Source organism: Myotis nattereri, assembly GCF_964212035.1.
Source record: "Myotis nattereri genome assembly, chromosome: 9".
In the NCBI taxonomy this organism is placed as follows: domain Eukaryota; kingdom Metazoa; phylum Chordata; class Mammalia; order Chiroptera; family Vespertilionidae; genus Myotis; species Myotis nattereri.
In genome coordinates this window covers 33034632-33055216 of record NC_138084.1, presented here as the reverse complement: position 1 = coordinate 33055216, position 20585 = coordinate 33034632, and the positions used below count along the sequence as shown (strand labels likewise).

Here is a 20585-nt window from a genome sequence, read left to right as displayed (position 1 = left end):
GAATCCATACATAAGTGGAACAATGAACTTATCTCTCTCTTTCTCTTTCCCTTCCTCTCTCTTAAAAAAAAATCAATAAAAAATGATTCAGGGATCTGATACTTTAGTGAAATTTGTAGGGGTCCAGTGGTCATAAACATGACAAATATCTCCTTCAAAGTAAATTACTGCATCTTGCATTTGCTACCACAAAGGAGGAAACACAGTGCCCAGTAAGCTTGTTTGGGTTCTGGATGCAACACATTCCAAACTTACAAATACTACTCCATATACTGACATAGAAAGCTGCCAGCTTTGAGTGGTGAGGTCCACACTACAGGGCAAATAGCCTCACCACTTGGGCAGTACAATCCAGGGGATCTTACAGTGTTGGAGGTATCAGTGGTGGGGAAAGATGCAGCATCTTATGGCAAACCCATTGGGAGAATGATGATGCAGGCCTCCGGGATTCTGGAGCAAGACCATGCCATTTACAGCACAGAAATATATTCCTTTGGAGAAATAGCTCTTGGTGAGTTATTGGGCCTGGCAGAGGCAAAACACTTCATGGAGCACTAAGGGTTCTATCAGATGTATCAAATCATAAATTGGATAGGCCCAGCGCTAGCCCATGGTAATATGGAAATGATACATCTTGGATTGAGCCCAAGCATTAGAGAGGACACAATAAACTACATGAGCAGATAGCTCTGAGCTGCATGTCACTCACAATAGTACTGGTCCTCAGCTTGCTCCTATGGCCATTTGGGGAATCCTATATGACCAACTGAAGGAGAACTAAGAGCCCAAGCTTGATTTATGGATGGGTCTGTTCTGTATGTGGGTACAAGATAGAATGGACCACAGCTGCAGTATAGCCACATTCAAGGATAGCCTTGAAAGACAGTGGAGGGGTAGTCTTCCCAATGGGTGGAGCTGTGAACAGAGCCCCTAATCACTTACTTTTTGTAGAATGAGAAGTGGTCCAGTATATACAGATATGGGAAGTGGCCTGGAAAGAAAAGAATTGGAGACAAGAAGGTAGAGGAACGTAGATGAACATGAAGAGTTTTGTATCATATATTACAACCCAACAGGAAGCATCTGCAATGGAAGAGGTACTGAATTACTAAGTAGATATAATAACTGAATCAGTGGACATAAGCCAGCCTCTGTCATTGGCCACCCTGGAACTGCCAGTGATGGGCATATGGACAAAGTTGCCATGATGGCAGAGACAGGCTATGGCATGCATCCAATAGCATGAACTTTTCATTACCAAAGCTGAGCTAGCTTCTGCTGCTTCTGAATATTCTACCTATCAGCAACAGAGACCAATGCTGATATATCATTATTTCTTTTTTTAAAAATGTACTTTTATTCATTTTAGAGAGGAAGGGAGATGGAGAGATAGAAACACCAATAATGAGAGAGAATCATTGATTCTCTGCCTCCCGCATACCCCTTACTGGGGATTGAGCCCGCAATCCAGGCATGTGCCCTGACGGGAATTGAACTGTGACCTCCTGGTTCATAAGTCGACTCAACGACGGAGCCACGCCGATTGGAATATCATTATTTCTTTTTTAAAAATATTTTATTGATTTTTTACAGAGAGGAAGGGAGAGGGATAGAGAGTTAGAAACATCAATGAGAGCGAAACATCGATCAGCTGCCTCCCACACGCCCCCCCCCCACTGGGGATGTGCCCACAACCAAGGTACATGCCCTTGACCAGAATCGAACCTGGAACCTTTCAGTCCACAGGCCGACGCTCTATCCACTGAGCCAAACCAGTTAGGGCTGTCATTATTTCTTGATGAGACCAACTGGCCACTTGCTAGTAAGTCAACTACAAGAGCAAGTGGTTTGTCCTCACAGGGATAGATACCTATTCTGAGTGTAGTCTTGTCTTTCACGATTGCAGTGCCACAGCCAACACCACAATCTGGCACCTTAAAGAATGCCTGATTCACAGGTATGGAATCCCACACAAAAAACATCTGAACAGGAGACCTGCTTCACTGTGAAGGAGGTGCAGGATTAGGCTCATAGCCATGGGGATGCACTAACCATATCATATACTGCACCATTTAGAAACATCCAACTGGCCTTGCCTTCTAAAGGCACAGCTCCGAAGCAACACACTGAAAGGGTGCAGTGCCATCCTTTTCAGAGAAAAGCTCAGGATTTTCCCTCCTCCTGCAGCTGGTTATATGGGAATTCTCCCAATCCCCTTTAGCCACAGGTATGAGCTAGGGCAGTGATGGCGAACCTTTTGAGCTCGGCGTGTCAGCATTTTGAAAAACTCTAACTTAACTCTGGTGCCATGTCACATATAGAAATTTTTTGATATTTGCAACCATAGTAAAACAAAGATTTATATTTTTGATATTTATTTTGTATATTTAAATGCCATTTAACAAAGAAAAATCAACCAAAAAAAATGAGTTCGCGTGTCACCTCTGACATGCGTGTCATAGGTTCGCCATCACTGAGCTAGGGGATGGGAGCTGTTGTAACTGTGGTGGGTGACATGGGGATCCAGGCTAAATCAGAGACTTCTTCTATATGGTGCCATGTCTTCAGCAGGAAGAACACAATGGACACCAAGAGGTGGATCGGAAATGGCCCCACTTCCCATCACTTCCCATAACTCACTGGTGGATCTTTGTGTTTCCTGTGTCTGCAACTCTGGGCTCTGTTGGGCTGGTGGTTCTGGTCCCAGAAGGATTGCACTCTTGTCAGGGGACAGAGCAAGTGCCTCTTTGAACTATAAGCTGTGAATACTGCCAGGGAACTTTAGGTGAGAAGAGGAGTACCATCTTGACAGGTAATAAACCCCGATCATTAGGAAGAGGTAGTACTACTTTTACATACTGGGATAGGAATAGGTATGGAGCTCAGATGATTTGCTTGGAAGCCTCTGGTACTCCTTTGGCCACTGTGTACTGTGAATGGACATGGGCTGCAACCCTGACTTGAAAAGGCTCTGATTGCCAAGGATTAAGATCCATCAGGAATGAAGATTTGTTTAGGTGACACCATGAGGGAAGCAACCAAGACTTGCCAAGATGACAGCTGAGGGTGATGAGATTTAGAATGAACAATAGAGGAGGGAGAGGATGAGTACCTGGTATAGCCCCAAGAGACCAACCACAGCAATGGAGGCTCTGGTTCATCTCACTAACCTCCTTCTAAGTTTTCTTTCAGGAGGAAAGGCCCATAGGAACCATGGAGGATGTGTTCCCTAAATCTGCATAGGGAAGCAGATTTGTCTTCAGCATGGGGTGGACTGTGGCAACCGTGAAAATGTGCCACTCACATTTTGCTGTGGGGAGCATAATTGACTGTTGGATCCAACCCCTACCTTCTGGATCCACCAATTTTTACACTGAGCCAACACTTCCCTTGGGCTTTTCCTAGCCAATGAGAGTGCTGCAGGGGTACTAATGCCAGCCCATTCCTGTGAGACAGAGATTTCTTCAAAATGTGACTTTGTCTCAAGGACTCCCCATTGGCCTGGTTGAAACTTCCTTGGAACTGTGCCGTAGTGTAAAGCGCTTTCTACCTAATTCTCTTTTCTCCCCCGCCCCCTTTCACTGATGCCAGACTTGCACCACAGTTTGAAGGCTCTCCTTGCTTTCTCTGTCTTTCCTTTCTTTATCCTTCTCAGGCATTGCCCAGTAAATCTAATGCATGTCTAACTCCATGTTGGCACAAACTAACATAATGCCACTGGGGAAATGAGACCTGAACTAACAGGAAAATAGTATGAATCAGACAGGCTTAGTTTAGCATCTATCTTCCTATTCCGGATCTCTAGCAAGTGCTCAGGTAATGTTTCCATTGTTGTATGCAAATACCAATTCACATTTTCTTTATTATGTTTGCTACCCCAAAAAGGAGAAGTGCTAGCAAAAGAAAATGAAAGTAAAGGAATCACTTCCTCCATCTATAACTGCTCTTTCACTTTTTTTTCCTATTTATAGTGTTTATTATTGCTTAAGATGTAGTCCATTGTACAGTCTGGTATTCTGCAAATTTGTATCACTTGGCATCTGAGCAAACCTATAGCTATTACAAGAAAACCACTCAAAAGTGTGTGCCTTACATTTTCATACATCAATAATGAACTTACAGAAAGAGAGATTTCAAAAACAATCCCATTTACCATTGCACCAAAACAATTAAGATACCTAGGAATAAACTAAGGAGGTAAAAGACCTGTACTCAGAAAACTACAGGACACTGAAAAATAGATAGAGGAAGACATAAACAGATGGAAGACCATACCATGTTCATGGATTGGTAGAAGCAACATCATTAAAATGTTCATACTACCCAAAGCAATCTATAGATTCAATGCACTCCCCATTAAAATACGAAGGGCATATTTCACAGACCTAGAATGAACTCTCCAAAAATTCATCTGGAATAATAATAATAATAATAATATTAATAATAAAGTCCCTGAATAGCTGCAGCAATTCCAAGAAAGAAGAACAAAGTAGGAGGGATCTCAATACAAGATATCAAGCTATATTACAAAGCCACTGTTCTCAAAACTGCGTGGTACTGGCACAAAAACAGACATATAGACCAATGGAATAGGATAGAGAACCCAGAAATTGACCCAAACCACTATGCTCAATTAATATTTGACAAAAGAGGCAAGAGCATACAATGGAGTCAAGACAGTCTCTTCAATAAATGGTGTTGGGAAAATTGGACAGATACATGCAAAAAAAATTGAAACCAGACCACCAACTTTCACCATACACAAAAATAAACTCAAAATGGATAAAGGACTTAAAATAAAACCATAAAAATATGAGAGGAATCCACAGGCAGCAAAATCTCAGACATATGTTGTAGCAATATCTTTATTGAAACAGCTCCTAGGGCAATAGAAACTAAAGAGAAAATAAACAAATGGGACTACATCAAAATAAAACGCTTCTGCACAGCAAGAGAAACCATCAACAAAACAACAAGAATGCCCACTGCATGGGAGAACATATTTGCCAATGTTATCTCTTATAAGGGTTTAATCTCCAACATTTACAGGGAACTCATACAATTTAACAAAAGGAATATAAACAATCCAGTCAAAAAATGGGCAATGGACCTAAATAGATACTTTTCGAAAGAGGACATACGCAAGGCCAAGAGACATATGAAAACATGCTCAAAGTCACTAATCATCTGAGAGGTGCAAATGAAAACAACAATTAGGTAACATCTCACACCTGTCAGAATGGCTATCATCAACAAATCAATAAATGACAAGTACTGGTGTGGATGCAGAGAAAAAGGAACCCTCATGCTCTGCTAGTGGAGATGCAGATTGGTTTAGCCACTGAAGAGAACAGTATGGAGTTTCCTCAAAAAACTAAAAATGGAACTCCCATTTGACCCAGTGATCCCACTTCTAGGAATATATCCCAAGAAACTAGAAACACCAATCAGAAAGGATATATGCACCCCTTTGTTCGTAGCACAATTTACAATAGCTAAGATTTGGAAACAGCCTAAGTGCCCATCTCAAATGAGTGGTTTAAAAAACTGTGGTACATCTACACAGTGGAATACTATGCTGCTGTAAAAAGGAAGGAACTCCTACCATTTGCAACAGCCTGGATGGACCTGGAGCATTATGCTAAGTGAAATAAGTCAGTTGGAGAAAGATAAATATCATATGATCTCACTCATTTGTGGAATATAATGAACAACATAAACTGATGAACAAAAACAGATCCACAGACAGAGAAGTACCAATCAGACCATGAAACCTCAGAGGGAAGGCAGGGGAGAGGGGGGTAAAGGGGAGAGATCAACCAAAGGACTTGTATGCATGCATATAAGCCTAACCAATGGACACAGACACCAGGGGGGTGAGGGCAGGAGCAGGAGGGTGGGGGGACAATGGGGGATGAGGACACATATGTAATACCTTAATCAATAAAGAAAAAATATATAATACTGCAAAAAAAAAAAAGTGTGTGCCTTAGCCTGGCTGGCATGGTTCAGTGGTTGAGCATCAACCTATGAACCAGGAGATCATGGTTTGATTCCCGGTCAGGGCATATGCCTGGGTTGTGGGCTGGATCCCCAGTGTGGAGCATGTGGGAGGCAGCCGATCAATGATTCTCTCTCATCATTGCTGTTTCTATTTCTCTCTCCCCCTCCCTTCCTCTCTGAAATCAATAAAAATATTTATTTTTTAAAAAGGTGTGTGCCCTTACCCAAAGCATAATCTCAATCTATATCAATGGGAGAATTTTATTATTATCCAGTCAATTGTTTGGTATGAGAACTGGACATTAGGAATCTTGTATAGTATTCTGATCTTATCTTTGCTATTACTGTTTGGGTACATCTTTTGAATTCCTGAGCCATATCTTAACTAGAAAATAGGGGTAGAGGTATCTACTCTCTAGAGCTAAAAATACACATTTGCCCACATGGGTGTTTTATATAATAACTATATGGTATGTGTGCTGCAGGAAAAGTAAGCTTAAGATTTGGGATCAGAGGAGCTGAATTCAACCCTCCAACTGTCAGAAACCTGGACAAGTCCTATGATCTTAGTGAGTCTTGCTTACCTCAGAGGTTGTTGCAAAGTCCACATGCAACAGAGCATATAAAAAGGCTTTGTAAATTATAAGATATCAGGTAGATTTGAGCTTTCATGATAGTGATGATAATTAGGGAACTTCTTTGACACAGCTTCTGATATATGATAGATGTATGTAATTTAAGAGAGTCAGGAAGATAATTTAACTCAGTGTATTAGTCTACTAGGGCTACCATAAGAAAACACCACAGACTGGGTGACTTAAACAAGACAGTTCTGGGAGCTGGAAGTCCAAGATCAAGGTGCCGGCAGGGTTGGTTTCTCCTGAGGCCTCCCTCCTTGGCTTGCAGATGGCCATCTTCTTGCCATATTCTGTCATGACTTGTCCCCGTGCAGGCACATTCCAGGTGTCTCTTCCTCTTCTTATAAAAACATCAGTCATTTCAGATCAGGGCCTGCCCTTATGACCTCATTTAACCTTAATTTCCTCTCTAAAGGCCCAATCTGCAAGTACAGTCACATTGGGAGACAGGATTTTTTCATATGAATTTTAGGGGGACAAAATTCAGTATATGACACTAAGCATTAAGTATGTTCAAGGTCATTCTAGGTCCTACTCAATATTGCCCTGTCCTACCTCTGGATAATGTGGTTCCCAGACCTCCTGCTTCAGGATGGCTTGGTAGAAATGCAGATACCTCAGTCCCATCTGGGGCTAACTAAATCAGAATGTTTGGGATTGGGGTTCAGCAGTCTGCATTTTTACCATTGGGTGAAAGTTATCTAGCTGATTTTTGTGTATTGAAGTTTAATAACTGCTGATACAGTGGAAAGCACATAGAAGATTTGGAGTCACACTACCTGGGTAAATCCTGGCTCCACCAATTACTGGATGTGTAATCTTTGCCAAATTATGTAATCTCTTCATGCCCCGATTTCTACTTTCAGATTATTGTGAGGATTAGACATAGAGGATTAGAGGATCTTATATGATCATAATTAAAATTTTTTTATCATTCTTCATGTTCTGATAAAATAGTAGTTCCATGAATACTTCCTTCACTTTTATGTTCTTTTTTCTTCCTTGCAATGCCCTCCTTTATCATTTTTAAATTCTACTCATCCTTTAAGATGGACTTTTACAAAATATATGTTTTTATTGTCTTCTTTAGAGAGAGGAAGGGAGAGGGAGAGAGAGAGAGAGAAACATCAATGCCTCCCATACACACCCCAATGGGTGACCAAACCCAGAACCTGGGCATGTGCCCTGACGGGAATTGAAACAGTGACCTTTTGGTGCATGGGAAGACATTCAACCAAGTCACATGGGCCAGGGTTAAGATGGACTCTAAGTCCTACCTACTTCATGTCACCTTTCCAGATCCCCATTGCAATCTAGCTATCTCTTGTTATATTGGATTTTGCATCATAGCTATTTGTGTATGTCTTTTTTCCTGCTGGCTGTTGACAACTGATCCATCCCCAAACACATATACATATGCTACATACACACGTGCAACATTTACCCATACATTCAACACACATTCCTTAAGGGTACCTAGAACAGAGCTTAAATAAGTATTTGCCAAATTGAATCAAAGGAAATCTATTTTCTTAAGCTGAAGTTCTGACTTAATTCTTTGAAAAATTCATTCTATACTCCTGATATACTGCAAGAAGTAGCTCACGATTTAGGGGCTGGTAGTATACAGGAAAATTGGAAACAGAATTTTGATAAATGTAAATGTCTGGAAGGAACAAAGCTAGCATTTTTCTCGAGTCTTATATCCCAGTAATCAAAAGAAGTGGACTCTTTAATTCTTACTATGAATTTTGGCCAGAGAAACTGCTTGTGATATAGCTCTGAAAGAGTAAAGAGCTTGAGAATGATGTTGATGAAGGAGGAAGGAATTTTGATTGTTGGAGAAACGTGGAGCCTACAGTTTATTTTGAAATTATTTTTAGTAAAGATTTAGTCAGGTTCATTCCTATGAAGGTTTGGAAATGTCTGGTCTATTTTATAGCACAATAAAACTTCATGGTTTCCTGGTTGGCTGGTATTTGTTTAGAGAGAGTGGGTTGCTGGTCCAGACAACATTTGAGAGGTTATAATGAGAGGAAATCTGATATAAACCTTTTCACCTGTAAAAAGGAGGGATCACAAAGGAAGGAATAAAATCAGCCATACCGCCAGGTTTGCTGTTTAAAAAAACATAGTTTTCATTGGTTTAAAGTCTTGTCCATATTAGAGTGGATGTTAGTCATCCTTTTAAACATGATTACACAGCCCCCAAAGACAGTATTAAAACCTTGAATTTATATAAGGGTTCTTGTTATTTTTCACAGTTTGCACTTACCTTTAATATAGTTACCAAAGCACCAAACCAGGCTAGAGAGTTGTCACTGGGAACCGTCCAAGCATAATTCTAGTGAAGACTGATGTTAGGCTAACTGCTGCACTGCAATGAATCCTAGTTATTTAGCAGGAAAAGGATATTTAAAAAACTAGCTTTTGTCTGAAACCTGACCAGATAGTTAAAGAAATTCTCTAAATATACAAATCTACACCTTGCTTTTCATTAGAGCTACTGGCTTGTTTACTGTTTCCAGGGCTGGTGAAAATATCATGATATTAAATAAAGAATGTTGAACAAGACCATTTAAATGATCTTATCATCCAAGTTTTTTCATAATGATTTCTCACTGACTTCAAAGGGAATACAAGGAAAAAAATAAGCCAGACTAAGATTGCACTACCTTTTTATTTTTGATTGCACTACTTATTGAAGCTGGATAATAACTGCTTAGTTAAAAAATCTCTCAGAGCTATGTCAGATATATGTTTATTATACAGAATATAATAGCATTTTTTCTAAATAACCTCACCGTCTTCTTATCCCTTTATTTATTGGACACCACTATGAATACAAAACAAGTGCTAGTTTATAATTCCTATCTATAAAAATGTAAATATGTCTTCTGTTAAGGGGAATCAGTTTTACTTCTTTATACAGGAGAGAATGTGTGTGTGTGTGTGTGTGTGTGTGTGTGTGACCTTTATATTGTATCAGTAAGCTATTTATGTTCTTTAGCTAAAACTAACAAAGAAAATGATGTGACTAAAGGTACAGCTTTTTCCTGACTAGACTTTCTAGAATGAAACCTTTCTTAATGTCAACATAAATTTTAATTCATTCCTCAATCCACTGCAATCTGGCTTCTGCTTCCACCACAGCAACTGTTCCACATGAGGTTGACAATGATGTGGACAGTTTCCTGTCCTCCTCTTTTTAGGATGTAGCATTGTGTTGTTGTTGCTTTTTTGTCCCCCTTCTTGAAACTTTCTTACTTTGGCACGTAACACCATTCTTGCCTAATTCTCTTTCTAACGTTGCCACTTCCTTTACAGTCGTCCTTTTGAGCAATTCTTTGTTCCTGTCCCTTATATGTTGGTATTCCTCAAAGTACAGACATTGATCTTCTTCTCTTCTCATGCTATGTACTCTCCTGGGGGATGTCTCATTTTCCTCCCAGGGTTCCACCCCAGGCCTCCAAACTATGTCTGTAGTCCAGACTGTTCTCCTGAACTTCAGACTCGTATATCCAACCACCCAGGAACATCTCAACTTGGATTCAACCTGTTCAGAATGAAACCCATGGTCTTTACTCTGTGACTTCTCTAGTTCTTCTTATCCTGGTTAATGGCTACAAGATATTCTAGTCCCTAAGCTAGACCTAGGGAACTCTCTTTGCATCCCCCTTTTCCCTCTATGGAATTGATCAGAAAGTTCTATAGCTGCTATATATTCATTAAATTCTTCCTTTCCAGACTTACTGCCCTTGTCTTACAGAAGCTTAGCTTCATCTGGCCTGTAATTAAGATTTCTTAAATGATTTTCCTGGCTTTGGTTTCACATTCTTCCAAACCATTCTTCATGCAGTACCAGCATTGAGATTTAAAATGCACATTAAAATTAAGCATGTCAGAAAAAATTGACTATACCTGTTCCCTGACTAAGAATCCTTAACAGTTCCTTATCACTTACAGGATAAATTCCAGGCTCCCCAGGACAGCCTACAGGGATCCCCATGATTTGATATCCACCCATGTATCCAGCCTCATTTCTCTATTCCCTTCTTCCTTCCATCCCAAGTCAGTTCCTGAAATGTCCACGCTGTTTTATGTCTCTGTGTCTTTGCAAATGCTGTACCCTGTCTGGAATGCTCTACCTTCTTGTCTACTTGGAAACCCCTATTTATTTTTTAATACCCAGGCTAGCATCCTTCATCTGTGAACTTCTCTTTGTCTCACCAGTGTACTTGGTCAGAGCTATATTTGAGCATTTCATACTGTGCTACACTTGTTTACATATTTTCCCCCACCAAACTGAGGGCAGGGACTATATCTTATTCATATTTGTACTTTTAGTATCTAGGGCAATGGTTGGCACATGCTGAATGAATGAATAAATTTTTGTAAGCATAGATGTTTTCTTGTCTTCACTATGTTTAATGCCATTATGGACAGAATTGGTTGTTAAGGTTTGATTTTTTTTTTTCTGTTACACCAAGTGACCACATATAGGCCCTAAATCAACATCTTTTCAGCAAAATGAGACATAAGATATGTAGACCCACAAAATTATGATACTAACATGCAGCCATTACATGAAAAATTAATGTATTAATTTTTTTTGCATTTACAGTATGCATTAAAATCTCTGTAGCACTTGCCTTGTGATGAGAGCTGCTAATTTACCTGTTTTATTTGATTGCATAAATAAGAAGACAAAAGCTTAGTAAAACAAAATGTCATTGAAAGCAAGCCTTGAAACCAAGTTGAACAGATGATGTAACCTGGGGAATCTTCTTGGAAAAACTCAAGTGATAGGATCCTGGGAAGTGCTGAAAGGTTGGGAAGGGATAAGGAAGAGGATAGGGTGTAAGAAGTATTAATCAAATTTACATTTACTGAGCATCTAGTCATTGTTAAGTCATATTAGTTTAATTTAATCCATAATAATGACCCTATAAGGTGGACATTGTTATTCCCATTTTGTAGATGAGGTAGGTAACATGAGACATTAAGTAATCTCCAAGGCCACACAGCTACAAAGGGTAACCAGATCTGACTGATGCTAATGTTTCCTTCCTTCCCAGCAAGCTGTCCTGCCTTTCAAAGTTCCCAGAGCTGCCATGCTGCTGTGTGCAGCTCAGTAACACACACAAAGACACATTATTTGCTCCTATTTGCAATAATCATAGGTAGATGGCTCACTTATTAGTTAACAATCCTATATCCTAGTATAATAAAAAGCTAATATGCAAATTGTCCCTTCCACTCAGGAGTTCAACCAGGAGTTCAACCGGGAGTTCGACAAGGGGGCGGGGCCAGCCTGCCAACTGCCTGCAGCCACTTACCCTCCCCTCATTGGTGCGGGGTGGCCAGACCCTCATTCGTGCACCAGGCCTCTAGTGTAACTATAATTTTATGTTCAATCTCAATGCTTATTTTTAAAATTTACTAATGAATACTCTCACACTGCATTGATGATGTCTGATAATGGGTGAATATTTTTGAGCTTGTCTTGGAAAACAATGTGAATAGATTTGAACTAGGTTAGTGGAGAAAGCATACTTCTAAATTTTTCTTTGGTGTTCCCTGCTTCTGGCTCCATTTGGAATCCAGAAATGACTGCTGTCTGGGGTAAAAGGCAGTTTGCTCTTGCTGCCTCCTGTATATTGGTTGGCCTGGCAGTTTGTCGTTCTCCTGGGCAAGAATCCAGCTTGTGGTAGTGAGGTGGTTTTGTGGCAGAACTCCACAATTAACCGCAAGTTCAGTGTCAACGGTAGGCTGCCACCGTCATGGCTGTGATCCTTCAGATCTGCTAGGGTAGCCAGAGCTGAAGAAACTACTACTTGTCTATGGAGGGAACAGGAAAACTTGGAAAGAGTTTGCATTGCTGTTTATTGTTCAAGGTTCAGGTTTAAATACGAAAAATCCAGGATTTTTCAGATTAGTAATTAAAGATTTAATACTTTTACCTGTTTGTGTTTTTTTAAATATAGAGGATTTGTGGCATAGATACAACTGTTGTCTGACAACTAGAAATATAAAAAGGAAAATTCTTGAAGTAGTAGAATATACTCTTTCATAGCAAAAGAAATCCAGGTGCCATCACTTGAGTTTAAAAAAGTTCACTCACACATCTCTTAAACATTTATTTTATGTATAATGTTTTCTGTCAATCTAAGAGAAATTGTTCTTTTACTGATTTTGTGCAAATGGATATTAAGAAAAATATTTTTCAATAACAATCTGGAAATTTTTATATTAAGTTATATATTAAGAGTTTCTATTAAAATTCATTGATTAAATAATAAAATCAAATGACATACAACTAAAAATTCTGAATTATTAAAAAATTTTTGAGAAATACAAACAAAAAATTTTTAGCATTAACTGAGTATTGTGCTAAGCATGGCATGGAGACTGAGGTAAGATTGAATAAGGCAGAATTCTTGTGTTCGAAGTGCATATTGATGAGGTAGCCATGCAAATAAAGAAACCTGATAACAACATACACCTTTATCTAACTAATAGGAACAATAAACTCCAGGTCTATTTTAAGACCACACCATGACTCCAGCCTTCTCATACCTTATACTTTTGTTCTTGGCCCCTCTTACTTTATGAGCCAGCCACAGGACACTTGAAATTATCCAAATGCACCATAATTGCTTTCCTCTAGATTTTTACACTTGCTTGCTTCCTTTGCCCAGATTATCTTTTCTCCCTACTTTATTTAGGTAAGTTTGATTCATCCTATATAATAAATAGGTAATATGCAAATTAACCCTCATGCCCTCACAAGATGGCTGCCTATGACCAGGCCGGCAGTGGGGGTTAGTGAGGGACAACCAAACAACTGAACAGCTGGCTGCGTGGGGCAACCAGGCAGGAAGGGGGGCCATGAGGGATGACCAGGCTGGCGGGGGGGAGGCAGTTGGGGGTGACTAGGCCAGGAGGAGGGGCAGTTGGGGGCAACCAGGCTGGCAGGGGGGCAGTAAGAGAAGACCAGGCTGGCGGGGGGCGGTTCAGTTGGGGGCAACCAGGCTGGCAGGGAGAGCAGTTGGGGGTGACTAGGCCGGTGGAGGGGGCAGTTGGGGGCAACCTGGCCAGCACGGGGGGCAGTTAGGGGCAATCAGACAGGCACACAGAGGCAGTGAGGGGCGATCAGGCCAGCGGGGGTGGGGGTGGGGGATAGTTAGGGACAACCAGGCAGGCAGGCAGGCGAGCAATTAGGAGCCAGTGATCCAGGAATGTGAGAGGGATGTCCCAGGGATCGGGCCTAAACCGGCAGTCGGACATCCCCCGAGGGGTCCCAGATTGGAGAGGGTGCAGGCTGGGCTGAGGGGACCCCTCCACCCCCATGCACGAATTTTGTGCACCGGGCCTCTAGTCTTTTAATATCATGCCCAGAAATCTTTCCCAAGAGCACTACTCTGTACCTGATACTCCTACTCTGGTCTGGGTTAGGGGTCCCTCCATTGAGCTCCCAGAGTACACTGAGTTTACTTGCCTCTACATCACAGTTCCTATCACACTGTGCACTAGTAGTCTTTTTACTTTTCTAGCTTTCACTATGAACCCTGAAGGGAAGAAACCATACCTTTCATCATTGTATCCTTGTCAGCCAGCACAGTGCCAGGCACTTGATAAACACTGAAATAATGAACACATTCACTAAGAGAGAGATTAAATGTTGGTGGAGAGGAGTAGTACATACCAAGGAAGTAAAAGTAAGGGAATTAAACACAGAGATGAAAGAGAGAAGGCAGGAAGAGGAGAAAGAGACAGGAAGACAGCCATCCAAACAGACACAGGGGAGAGAACTGGAATTGGTAGAGGAGAAACAAATTGTGAAAACAAGCTGAGAGAACCACACAGTGGGAAGATGGGAAAAGAATATTTCTCTTCTTTAGTAGTTCTCAAAGCACTGTTTCCCATAGTTTTCTCAAATATTCCCTGTGCCCTTTAGTAGCCTATGTGCATTCCCACATAAAGCTGCAGCTTGAGGAAGTTAGTTCTATAAAGAACATCATAGTTTTTTAATGTTCTAAGCGGCATCTCACACAGTGCTCTGCATATAGTGAACACGCAATAAATACTGTTGAGATGAACTAAACAGTGAGTCAAAGTGAGGTTCAGAGTCTGAGACGAGTGCTAGCCGGAAGGGAAATAGGTTTTGTTTGAGCATGTAGGCACCAAGTTACCCCTGCACACTGGAACCAGAAGGATCCTTTCCAAAGAGAAAAACCTGTCTGTTGTTTTTAAAAATTTTTTAAATTAATCCTCACTGAAGGATAGAGGATATTTTTTCCATTGCTTCTTAGAGAGTGGAATGGAGGAAGGGAGGGAGAGGAAGAGAGGGAGTGAGAGAGAGAAACATCTATGTGAGAGAGACACATTGATTGGTTGCCTCCCAAAGGAGCCCCTACCGGGTGGGGATTGACCTGCAACCCAGGTGTGTGCTCTTGACCAGAAATTAAACTCCTATATCCTTGGGGTTGGGGGTGGTGGTAGGAGGGAGTGAGGGAGGGATTGGGGAGGGAGAGAGAGAGAGAGAGAGAGAGAGAGAGAAGCTGTAACCACTTAGCAACACCAGCCAGGGCTGTTTTTATTTTTAAATGTGAGATTGAAAATGTTAACTCTTTCCTTCTTTCAAAAACTTTTTAGGTTTTTATTTATCTTAGGGAAAGCTCTAGTTTTAGGAATTTGGAATCTCAGTGATACTGGTGAATTTACTGGCCATTCCTTAAACTTTGATATTTAGAATTTGTCAGACTGCTTTAAATCATTATCCCTAAGAAATCAAGTCTGCTTTATTACTGAATTCTGAAAACAACTACTTTAGAAAGAGCACTCAGTTCTAAGCATTTTCCCAAATCCAATTCAAATCCACTTTTTATGCCCTACTTTTAGAAATTTAAATTCTTTCTTTCTTTTCTCTCCCTCTCCCCCTTTCTTCTTGCCCACGGGTTCCAAAGAGGGGCTTCAGGTCAGAGAAGGTGTCAGAGACCTGGACCCAGACACTTCCACTTCAATAAGAGCAGTCCGCTTTTATTTGCATATTTCTTTTGAAAAACATCTGAAAACCATGGTTGAGAGGTGACTATGCAGGATGGAAACAGTAATAAAAAGCTCTTAAAAACTGGCAATCATTTTCCCTGCTTTTCAACGTCTCTGAGCAAATCTTTAGAGGCTGCTCCATAAACCATCCTGAGGAGTCAGTTGTCTGATCATGGGACAGTGATAATGACGGGGCCGAGGCCTATCCCTCAACCAACCCCCAGTACCACCCATTTCCACGTGTATTCCATGATAACTATAACTGAGTTACCGAAGGTGCAGCTGCTCTGATCCATTCAAAAATATTTAATTTTGGAAGGGAATTCCTGGGAATACTACTCTAAAAATGGATTTTCTTTAAATATGGATTTTAGAGTTAGAAAATAGTTCTATTTTCTGAAAAAGATTAAAACCACAAGTAAAAGGGTGGGGTTTTTACATGGCAGGTGGGGGGAGAATCTGAGACCTAAAATGAGGCCCATTTGTTATTTCGGCTACCTGTGCATGAATATTCAAGAAGAGAACAAGAGAATTCACAGTGAGGGTAACTTCCAATTCTGCAATGATGAGCAACACAGGTCTCAGATGAAGAAGTGAGTGTTTTAACAGTTGGGTTGAGCCCAGTAACAGGACATCTCAACTGGTGCTTGTAAGGTTAGACATGTGGGCAGGCGGTGGCATCTAGAATGTCTGTCAGTGAGGACCTTAGCCTAGATTAGTGTTTAGGGGCAGAGCTTTTGGCCCTAAGACCGGAAAGACCTAGGTTTTAGTTCTTCCAAAATTAATTAGGGGCATTGCCAGCTTATTGGTGTGGACACCTAAAATGGAGAACAAAACAAAATTTTCATGCTACGAACTCAGGCACATGGGAAAACTGGGTCTTTAGAGCTGGAGGGCAAGGACCTCATTATTAGAGTATAGGAATACACAGGGGTTGTATTGCACCAGAATGCCGCGGGAGCTGGGTGGTAAGCACTAGGATTTCCTGGCATGGATCATCCAACTGGGAGAATGATTCTAGTGGAGAGATCATGGGCCAAAATGTGAGGGCAGGCAAAGTCAGGTAAAAGGCTAGGGCATAGAGTGCTGAGAAAAATCAAAGGTATGCTGTGACTTTAGGTCTTTTTTTCACAACAGACAATGGTCATATATTCTCAAACCTAAAGACAAGAGCTAAGTAATTCTATTGGTTGTTTAAATCTGGCAAAAGAATCATTAACTAATCTGAACTCTAAGAAATGCAGCCTACTAATAATCTTTGACAAAGATTGTAAACAGAGAAGGGAGTTGCTATAAACATAGCTAGCTCATTCTTTTTGTGCATATTTTTAGTTAAGTAAACCAATGCTCTTCGGTCACGTCCTTACATTTTATTTTAGAATCCTCTCAGGTGCTGGAGTTAGTGTTCAGCGAGATGCACTCCAGCTATAGGTTATTAAAAGGATCGGGCTTTTATAAAGACCTGGGAAGACAGTGGAAAGAAAGCTAAGGGAGAACTGGGAAGTATGAAGAGGGCTTTACATTTTATTTTCCAGATAACAGTCCTTTGATGTAAATCCTTTTATTTGTCAACACTGAGAGTTTGCTTTAGTTCAGTGATACAAATAATTCAAATGTTGCTTTTGGCAATCTGAAACATGAATCTGAAGGATGCCTATACACAGTTGTTGGCAAAAGTAGGTTTATAGCTGTATGAAAATGAGTTTATTCTTGTATTATTAATTAATGTACTATTTATTATTATTAACCTACTTTTGCCCAACTTTATATTTTGGATATAGAGAACCCATAGTTTTAATATTCAGTATTATTTTATATTAGTTTTAGATGTACAGCATAGTGGTTAGACAATTATGTAATTTATAAAATGATCCTACCCACTATATTATTGACTCTATTCCCTATGCTGTACTTTAATTCCTGTGACTATTTTGCAACTACCAATTTGTACTTCTTAATGCCTTCACCTTTTTCACCCAGCCCCCCAATTCCCATCCAGGCTGGCAACCATCAGTTTATTTTCTGCATCCATGAATCTGTTTCTGTTTTTTTGTTCACTTATTTTATTCTTTAGATTTTACATATAAGTGAAATCATGTGGTATTTATCTTTCTCTGTCTGACTTATTTTACTTAGCATAATACTTTCTAGGTCCATCCATGTTGCAAAATGATAAGACTTCATTCTTTTTTATGGCCGAGTTGTATATGTATGTATTATACTGTTTTATCCACTCATCTATTGATGGGCACTTAGTTTGCTTTCATATCTTGGCTCTTGTAAATAATGCTGCAATGAACATAGGGGTTATATCAAACTAAAACGTTTTGCACAGCAAAGGAAACCATTAATAAAATGAAAAGACAACCTACTGAATGGAAGAAGATAGCTGCCAATAATACATCCTATAAAGAGTTACTATCCAAAATTTATAAAGAATTCAGACAACTCAAAACCAAAAAACCAAACAATCTAATTTAAAAATGGGCAGAGGACCTGAATAGATACTTCTCCAAAGAGGACATACAGATGGCCAACAGATATATGAAAAGATGTGCAACGTCACTAATCGTCAGAGAAATGCAAATTAAAACCACAATGAGATATCATTTCATACCTGTCAGAGTGGCTATCATCAATAAATCAACAAACAGCAAGCGTTGTTGAGGATGTGGAGAAAAGGGAACTCGCGTGCACTGTTGGTGGGAATGCAGACTGGTGCAGCCACTATGGAAAACAATATGGAATTTCCACAAAAAATTAAAAATGGAACAGCCTTATGACCCAGGAATTCCACTTCTGGGCATATATCCAAAGAAACCCAAAATACTAACTAGAAAGGATATATGCACCCTGTGTTCAAAAACCATAGCTTTTTAAGACTGGAATGGGCTTTAAAGGTCATTACATTAAATTGTTTCATTTTACAGCTGAGAAGGATGAGGCCTGTAAAAGTTATGTGACTTATTTCATGTCAAGGCATAAATAGCTGCCTGGGCCAGGACTGGAACCTATGAAATGGATTCCTAGTCCACTGTTACTTCCGTTACAACCCATGCCTATCTTACCTCAGATGACAATCCAAAGTTTGAAAAAAAACCCATTTTAATCTTTATTTTTTCTAATTTTCATATCAATTTATTATTTCCTATGAGAATTTAGTGAGCAAATTCAGTAATGCTAGTGCAACTTTTGTCATGCCCTGCTGTATAGGGTCAAATGTATCAAGTTTCCTACTTTAATTTTTGACTGGTAGTGATGAATTCTGTGCATACCATTAAAAAATATATTTGCTGAGTTCTGTTAAAATGAGATTAAAAAAAATTTTTTTAATTGTCATGGTGGAAAAAAGACCCCCTTAGATTTTTATCTTTTAGGACAAGCATTTGATAGTCAATTTGAAAACTCAAAAATCTTTTTTCCTGTATCCAAAAGACAGGAAAGAAACAGGAATTCTGGTCTTTATCCATCTTGGTCAAATTCTTATGCTAATTTCTCAGTGATTTCTGCTATGTATGTGAACTATGACCATACACGAAAATGGTCTGTTTTAGGTCATGCCTGTGGGCAAAGATTAATTGGTGAAAAATGGGCCTGTTCGTGGGATTTACCACACAGTAACGTTCCTCATCTCACTGGAAAAATGTGGAATTAGTTCTTTGAGAAATGTAGCCCTGTCATGAGGCTGGAGGGAGTTTCGGTGGAGGGAAACAGTTCGCTCTCTAAGACAGTTATGATTGGTTAGATTCCAGAGCAGTCCCTTTGGTTCAGCAAAGCTCTACCCTCTTTCAAATAAATATTTCCTACATGTGACTGGTGTCACTAGCAATTCAGAGATCGCATCTTATTGGGCTTCTTTCTTGGCACCGATCCAAACTGGGCAATGGTCTTGGAGAGGTCTCCTGGCCCTCCCATGCCCGCTCTCTAGAACATGCTGTTACAGTGAAAAAGCCTTCGATGTGGAAATAACTTTGCGACAGCATAACTCTTCTACGCTTACTGAAATGTGGGATACAGATGTGAACTAGTGGGTATGGGTGGCAAGGGTGCGAAGTGGAGGATGGGATGTTAGCTCCTGGCCTGTGAAGGTGGTTCTTGAGGAAGACAAGCTGGACTATATCTGCCTGGATGCTCCCAGAGAACACTCCACGTGCTCCTCCCCAACAGCCCCTGCAAGGACCCTGGGCCTGCTGTGTGGCCCACACCGCTGATGAGGACAGACCTCGCCACGGCGATCAGGGTTTCGCCGCCCTGCCCTGCCCTGCCCGTAGTGGTGGCGGCTGGTCCTTACCAGGTCGCAGCCCTGCCCGGGCAGCTCAAGGGCCCATCCTGAACCGGGATGAGGTGAGGGGCCGACCGAAGCCTCCCCCTTCAGCTCGATTTCCACGAACTCCCTCCCTCCCCAAGACCCCGGTGCAGACCCGAGGGAGCCAGGCTAGAAGTCTATGACTTACCCCCAGAGGGAACCTGCGTGCCTGTGGTCCCAGGATGGTGGGCTGGCCCCCTTCCACCCGAGGAGGACCCCACCCATTCCCCCCAGCCCTGCCCCTCCCCTGCCCCAGCGCAGAAGTCAGCGGGGTCCCCGGCCCGCAGCGGGCGCCCGGCTGGCAAGCAGCGGCAGGACAGGGCGCGGGCGCGCGCGGGCGGCGGGCGGGGCGCGCGCGCCGGGCCGGGGCCGCCACGGGGGAGGAGCGCCCGCCCCGCTCGCCCGCCCGCCCGCAGCTCGCGCGCCCAACGGACCAGGCTGAGGCCGTGAGTTAACTGTTGCAGCCACGGGAGTTGGGAGGAGACTTCGAGTCTCCAGTCCCGAGAGGTGCTTAAAGGAGAAGCCCTTCCGCCCCTCTCCACGGCCAGTATGTTACGGACCCCGCCGCTCCTCTGCGCGCCAGGCGG

At 41.3% G+C, this 20585-nt stretch overlaps 1 protein-coding gene across 7 annotated transcripts in view; it reads right to left on the bottom strand.

Annotated features, from left to right (window-relative positions):
- Nucleotides 1-20585, bottom strand: part of PSMA1 (proteasome 20S subunit alpha 1) — a 289029-nt gene that overhangs the window by 105109 nt on the left and 163335 nt on the right. For 2 of the 7 annotated variants that reach the window (XM_081098870.1, XM_081098866.1), the window contains exon 1: nucleotides 18310-18419. The exons of 4 other annotated variants lie outside the window; for them this stretch is intronic. The gene's annotated coding sequence lies outside the window, so the exon portion shown is untranslated. Of the gene's footprint in view, nucleotides 1-942; nucleotides 992-18309; nucleotides 18420-20585 lie in introns of those variants that run through there. One more of the 7 variants, XM_081098867.1, reaches the window with a different exon arrangement.